Source organism: Gossypium arboreum, chromosome 9 (assembly GCF_025698485.1).
Source record: "Gossypium arboreum isolate Shixiya-1 chromosome 9, ASM2569848v2, whole genome shotgun sequence".
In the NCBI taxonomy this organism is placed as follows: domain Eukaryota; kingdom Viridiplantae; phylum Streptophyta; class Magnoliopsida; order Malvales; family Malvaceae; genus Gossypium; species Gossypium arboreum.
The window spans coordinates 61,741,462-61,749,272 of record NC_069078.1 but is presented as its reverse complement, the minus strand read 5'-3'; the positions used below and the strand labels follow the sequence as shown (position 1 = coordinate 61,749,272).

At 35.8% G+C, this 7,811-nt stretch overlaps 1 non-coding gene across 1 annotated transcript; it reads left to right on the top strand.

Annotated features, from left to right (window-relative positions):
* The first annotated feature begins 5,040 nt into the window (after positions 1-5,040).
* LOC128281089 (small nucleolar RNA R71) lies at positions 5,041-5,146 on the top strand. The gene has a single exon (XR_008271304.1). It is a non-coding gene; the product is annotated as a small nucleolar RNA R71 (small nucleolar RNA).
* Positions 5,147-7,811: the final 2,665 nt, after the last annotated feature.

The following is a 7,811-nucleotide window of genomic DNA, read 5'->3' as shown; positions in this document are numbered from 1 at the left end:
AGCCGTTTTAGCCGATGGAAAATATTTTAATAGAAATTTTTTGGTCATTTGTTCCCAAGTAGTAATTGACCCTCGTGGTAACGAGTTCAACCACTGTTTAGCCTTGTTCCTTAATGAAAAAGGAACAACCGAAGACGTATGGCATCATCAGAAATGCCATTGATTTTAAATGTATCGCATAGTTCCAAGAAATTTGCTATGTGAGCGTTGGGATCTTTATCCTGCAAACCATCAAACTGAACAAATTGTTGTATCATTTGAATAGTGTTAGGTTTCAGTTCAAAAGTATTTGCAGCTACAGCAGGTCTAACTATGCTCGATTTAGTTCATGTTAGAGAAGGTTTAGCATAATTATACATAGTGCGTGGAGCAGGATATTAATTAACTGCAATTGCAGGAGGTAGCTGATTGCCTTGGTTTTCAGCCATCTCTTCAGTTGGGAGTTGAGTATCATCCTCTTGCTCGTTCTCTGTGTATCTTAAGCTTCGCCTTATTTCTCTTTGGTTTCTACGAACTCTGTGATCGATTTCTTCGTCAAAAAATAGTGGCCCTGACGGGTTTCTTCTAGTCATAAACTATAAAAACCTGCTAAGAGAAGGAAAAAGTAAATTAATAAGTAATAATATTAATAATATAAAATAATATTGCAAGAAAAATAAATGGCTAAAGTAATAAAAATTGAGCGTTCCTAATATCTTAGTTCCCCGGAAACGGCGCCAAAAACTTGATCGCGTAATTTCGTGATAGGTTTTAAATATTTATAATTAATCGTTCTTGAAACTAACTATTATAGCGATGTAGGCAAGTGTACCTATCGAACAGTAGTATAGTTTTAGCAAGACCGGATTGTCGAACCTAAAGGAACTAAAAGTACTAGTAATGACTGTCTTTTTATTATCTAGCCTAAGAATAATGGGGTTCTGTTTTAACTAACTAATTATCTAAACTAAGAACTCACAGAGAATACAATTGAGGAATTGCTTTTGGGAAAATCGATTGAATTAAGACAATACCTAAGGAAAAATCCACCTAGACTGTACTTGTTATTTTGGCTCCAAATCGGACGATTTATTCATTTAACTTGTTCTGTAGAGATCCCTAAGTTATGTTATTATCCCTACTCAAGACTAATAATGTCTAATCCCTAGATTGAATAACCGAGACTTTTCTCTACTAACACTCTAGGGTTGCATTAACTCGATCTATGGATCCCCTTATTAGGTTTCACCCTAATCTGGCAAAATCTTGTCACCCTATGTCTAGGCGCGCAATCAACTCCACTTAATTATGATAAATGTACTCTTAGACAGGGTCTATTCCTCCTCTGAATAAGAGCTTATCTTGAATCAGTATCCTGGGATATCAAAACAAGAATTAAGAACACATAATTAAGAACAAGTTAAATATTTATCATACAATTCAGAATATAATAACAAGATTCGTCTTAGGTTTCATTCCCCTTAGGTATTTACGGGATTTAGTTCATAACTAAATAAGAAAACATCTAAGAATAATAAAGAATACAAAACATAAAGAAAACCCTAAACTCTTGAAGGGGAATTGAGGAGAGATCTTTTCCGAATTGGCCTATAAATACAAAACATAAAGAAAACCCTAAACCCTATAAATACACCCTATAAGAGGAAAAAAGGGGACACACAGAATAGGGAGTAAGAAAAATAAATGGTTAAAGTAGTGGCCCTGACGGGTTTCTTCTAGTCATAAACTATAAAAACCTGCTAAGAGAAGGAAAAAGTAAATTAATAAGTAATAATATTAATAATATAAAATAATATTGCAAGAACAATAAATGGCTAAAGTAATAAAAATTGAGCGTTCCTAATATCTTAGTTCCCCGGAAACGGCGCCAAAAACTTGATCGCGTAATTTCGTGATAGGTTTTAAATATTTATAATTAATCGTTCTTGAAACTAACTATTATAGCGATGTAGGCAAGTGTACCTATCGAACAGAGTATAGTTTTAGCAAGACCGGATTGTCGAACCTAAAGGAACTAAAAGTACTAGTAATGACCGTCTTTTTATTATCTAGCCTAAGAATAATGGGGTTTTGTTTTAACTAACTAATTATCTAAACTAAGAACTCACAAAGAATACAATTGAGGAATTGCTTTTGGGAAAATCGATTGAATTAAGACAATACCTAAGGAAAAATCCACCTAGACTGTACTTGTTATTTTGGCTCCAAATCGGACGATTTATTCATTTAACTTGTTCCGTAGAGATCCCTAAGTTATGTTATTATCCCTACTCAAGACTAATAACGTCTAATCCCTAGATTGAATAACCGAGACTTTTCTCTACTAACACTCTAGGGTTGCATTAACTCGATCTATGGATCCCCTTATTAGGTTTCACCCTAATCCGGCAAAATCTTGTCACCCTATGTCTAGGCGCGCAATCAACTCCACTTAATTATGATAAATGTACTCTTAGACAGGGTCTATTCCTCCTCTAAATAAGAGCTTATCTTGAATCAGTATCCTGGGATATCAAAACAAGAATTAAGAACACATAATTAAGAACAAGTTAAATATTTATCATACAATTCAGAATATAATAACAAGATTCGCCTTAGATTTCATTCCCCTTAGGTATTTACGGGATTTAGTTCATAACTAAATAAGAAAACATCTCAGAATAATAAAGAATACAAAACATAAAGAAAACCCTAAACTCCTGAAGGGGAATTGAGGAGAGATCTCCAGGATCTCCAGTCTCCTCAAAACCCTCAAAAGTGGTCTTTTCCGAATTGGACTCAACTTGGGCTCGGTAGGGACATGCCCGTGTGACACGCCCGTGTTCGATTACTTCAGCTTGTGGTCGATCCTGCCAAATTGACACGACCATGTGGGCTGCCCGTGTGAGGAGGTCCAGGCCGTGTTGATTTCGTACTTTGGCCCATTTTCTCCGTTTTTGGCCCGTTTCTCGTTCCTTTCACTCTCCTATGCTCTCCTAAGTATAAAACATGAAATTAAAGCATTAGGAGCATCGAATTCACCAATTCTAATAGGAAATCATCCATAAAATGCATTAAAAATGGGGTAAAAATATGTACAAATTACGGTTTATCACAATCACAGGCAGAGTAGAAGCATTACCTAAATAAATGTATTTTAAATGTGAAGGTAATACCTTGAGTTCTACTTTAGGTGGTTCCATGATTGACGCTTTTGGTTAGGCATACTCCCTCTTCTCTAACTCCAAAAATTCAAAACGGGATTGCGAATTAAATCTCTTTTGATTAGCTTCTAACAAAGCTAAGTATTCATCCTCCTCTTCATCATTTGGAGGATCTGATGTCAAAATTTGTTCCAACGGATCCTCAACATAATTGAGCTCCTTTTCCACTATTAAATCCACTAAATCAGATACTGCAGAACAATCATCAATTGTGTCAGGAAATTGCATAGACTTAAAAACATTAAATGTTACCTGATCATCCTGAACATGCATCGTAAGCTTGCCGTTCTGCACATCAATAAGGGTCCTTTTGGTTGCTAAGAACGGTCTTCCTAGGATAATTGGCACTTCTTTGTCTGCTTCAAAGTCTAGGATAACAAAACCAGCAAGGAAGATAAATTTATCTACACGTACCAATACATCCTCAATTTTTCCTTCTGGATGTGCTAAGGATCGATCTACTAGTTGAAGTGTAACTGTAGTAGGTCTAACTTCACCTGTCCCCAACTTTCTAAATATTGACATAGGCATCAAGTTTATACTTGCACCCAAGTCACATAGTGTCTTACCACAATATGTTGCTCCAATGTTGATCCTTCAGCTTTGGGGGTAGTTTGTCTTGAAAATATGCGCCGCATTCCTTTGTTAGAGCTACCGTCTCAAATTATCCAAGTTTTCATTTTTTAGACAGGATATCCTTTATGAACTTGACGTAGTTTGCCATTTGTTCAAGTGCTCCAACCAACGGGATGTTGATGTGAAGTTGCTTGAGTATGTCTAGGAATTTCTTGAATTGAATTTCCTATTTCTGCTTCTGAAGTCTTATAGGGTAGGGTGATGGTGGTTTCTTTACTAGAACTGGTTGATTCGTTTTCTCCGACAATTCTGCATCTAACGGATTTGTTAATTGATCAGAATTAGTTGGTTCTAGAATTACCTTGTCAAGTTTTGTAGATTCTAGTTCTTGTGAAACTAGAATTTCAACACTCGGTTGAACTTCCTCTAAGTCTTGAGCATCAGCTAGCTCATTTTTAGCTTCGATAGTGTTAGGCTCTACTATCTTTCCGCTCATCAATGTTAACGCTTTCCAATGTTCCTTCCCCAGTTTTCTTGGATTCTCCGTATCACTTGGTAAAGCACCTTGTGGTAGGTTCCTGAGTTCAATAGCAAGCTGGCCCACTTGATTCTCCAAATTCCTTAGAGTGGCGTCATTTTTCGCCATGTATGCCTTTAATAAATTCTCTAAGCTATTGGATGGTTTAGCCTGAACTGGTTTCTGAGATTTTTGGGAGAAACTAAGTGGCTGAGTCGGTCTAGGTTGGGCGTAGTTGTTACTGGTTCCCGCCCCTTGGTTACTCCAGGAAAAATTTGAGTGGTTTCACCATGATGGGTTATAGAAGTTGGATGCAGCCCTTGTCTTCCTCAATTTTGGTCCTGGTTACCCATGTAATATACGGATTCAGGGCTCAATGGACATTCTTCGAACAAATGCCCTACCCCACAATAAACACAAGTTATACTCTCAAATTGGTGAGGTGGTTGGGCTGCAAAATTGTTAGACCCATTAGTGGTAAGATTCTTAAGCATTGAAGAGATTGAAGATACCTGAGATACAAGTGAAGTGAGAGCGTCCACTTCATGTATTCTAGCGACTCATCTTCCTAACGCAGCTCGATTGGTTGGCCATTGATAATTGTTACTGGCGATCCTCTCAATGATTTCATAAGCCTCATTATAAGACTTAAAAAGGAGAGCACCGTTAGTAGAAGCATCCACTACCATCCTCGTGTGAGCATTGAGACTATTATAAAATGTCTTAAGTTGGATGCAATATGGGATTTCATGGTGAGGCCATTTCCATAATAGTTCTTTATATTGTTCCCATGCCTCATACAAGGACTCATCATCTATTTGTTGGAAGGAAGTGATCTCGTTCCTCAACTGAGCATTCTTGCTAGGTGAGAAATACTTCATTAGAAATATTTCGGCTAACTCTTGCCATGTAGAAATTGAGTTTGGTGGCAATAAATTCAACCAGGCTCGAGCTTTGTCCTTTAGTGAGTACGTGAATCTTAATGCATCTTCGGGAACTCCAGCTAATTTAAAAGAGTCGCTCACCTCCATAAATAGTCTTAGGTGAAGATGAGGATCTTCAATAGGCATTCCACTGAATTGGCCCACCGTCTGAAGCATCTGGAACATGATTGGCTTTAGCTCGAATGGTTGTGCCTCGATTTCAGCTCTCCTAATGCCCGGATTAAAACCGTTAGATATTGGCATATCTCTATCGTCGATAATAAGGATAGGATTTTGAGCAAGGTTTGCTCTGTTTCCCTGATTCATATTCTCGAAATTCATTCCTTCAATCCTTTTCTGGTTCGCTTATCTTCTTCACTGTCGAAAGGTTCGTTCTATCTCAAGGTCTACAGGAAGTAAGTCAATAATCTAGTCAATACTCATAAACACCTGAAATTATCAAAGAAAATTCAATTAAGTTAAAAATTAAACAAAAAAATAAACCAAAATGTAAAACTTTCAAATTCACAAATAATGGCTTTTTTTTTAAAAAAAAATAGTCCCCGAAAACGGCGCCAAAAACTTGGAACGACGGAAATATGTGCAAGTGTACACAATTGCAACAAGTAATAAAGTGACAAGTAAATGTCGAGTTATCATACCCACAGGGACTGTAAAAAGAATTATTTATGAAATTAATTGTAAAACACTTTGGTAAGGTAAAAATAATTTGGTTTTAAAAAGGTGGTCAAAAACTATTTAAAAACTAAGTAAATAATTAAAATAAAACAAAGGAGTTCTAATGCACGATTTCAAATAAGATTTAATCAATGTAACATACTTGTGTTGGATTAATTATATTTCTTGAACTCAGAATTATTAAACTCATGTTTACACTGTTACGGATAAATTCAGAGCAACCCGGTAATTTACTAACTTATGAACAAACTTACATACAAAAATCCATTCATCTCTTGACATATCCCTATATCAATTCAACCGACTAAACAGATTCTAGTAAGCAAATATGTTTTTGCACATACATACCCATTAAACTGAACTAATCTCTTGCATATCCCTATGTCAATTCAAACGATTAATTAAATCTAATTAGCATATAAAAGACTATATGAGGCAACAAGGCATCCCTACCTTGAAACAGTTTAATCACAATAATCTTGCAAGTTATGCAAGGCAATAATATCGCTAGATACATTGCTAATTTAACCTTTAGCTACCTTCAAAGAATAAACATGCACTAATTAAGTACTGTGTCAATTAATTACAATTGCAATCCGTTTAAATAATTAATTCATTAGCTACCTCACAGTCGTAACGCAAGAATAACTTAGGCTTGATTTTACTTAATCAAGCATCTTACCGAGGCCTATAACAACATAAACATCATTTTAACAATTCAAACAGGCAGAATATAATCAACCCAACACAAACTTAAGTTTAAGCTAAATTGATTAAAATAACCATTTCAATGGCATAAATATTCATAAACATGTTTGTCAAAACAACAACAAAAATTAAAGAGATAGGGAATAATAAGCAAATTCGGTGTTTCTCCGTGGCTTGACTAGTTGCTCTGTTCTTTGTTCTTCGATGCCCTCAGCTATCAAGGTGGCTTACGAACACCTAATTGCCGCTCCAAAATGGCTGATGAGAGCCTCTTTCCCAAGAGAAGAAATCGGCACTTGAACAAGAGGGAAATGGGATGGAAAAATGAGAGAAAAGTGAGAGAGGGAATGAGAGAAAAAAGAATCAGCCTAAGAGACCTCCCTTGGCTGGCCACACACATGGCAAAGTTGAGAGTTCAACTTTGCTATTTTAGGCTTGGGGCAAATTCATAAAGCCACAATTGAAGGAGGGGTTTGAACGCATTTTGAAAGTTCTTCAAGGGCCTTTTTGCAAGCATATTTAATCAGCTAAAATAATGATTTGGGTCAGCATATGGACGGTTCTCGGCTGCCCAATTAGTGGCTGGTTCAGTTCACTCAATGTGGTTTGACCAGTGCGGTTCAACTGGACCCTTTCTCCATAATTAATTAAAAATAATTTATTTAACCCAAATTAAATGGTAAATAAATTTAAAATTAATTAAATTATGAATTAAAACACATTTTTGGACCGTCTTAGGCTGGAAATTAATGGGCCTCAATACTTCAAAGTTCTTCTCAGTTTTGTGCTTTTGGTTGTGTCAGCTGAGCCAATTTTCGCCCTTTGTGCGAATCTGTCAAAAATAATCAAAATCAATCAAAATTAATTATAAAATTAACTAAATTCACCATATTTATATTTCTAACACAATTTAATTATTTTAGAATATTTAATTATTTTTTGACAAGAATTTAACCGGATTTGCATGAATTTAAAGAATTTAACCGGATTTGCATGAATTTAAGTAAAAATGGGTATGAAAAAGTATATAAATTTTTGTGTTTCCAAGTAGCAATTCGGGGGTCCTTTTCATCTAACAATACTTTATCCCACACTTTAATTTGCTTTGTTTCATCCCTACGTTCATCTTGGTGTCGCTTTGATTTTTCGTGTGCTTTTGGTTTCTCCTTGACATGTGTTCGCCAT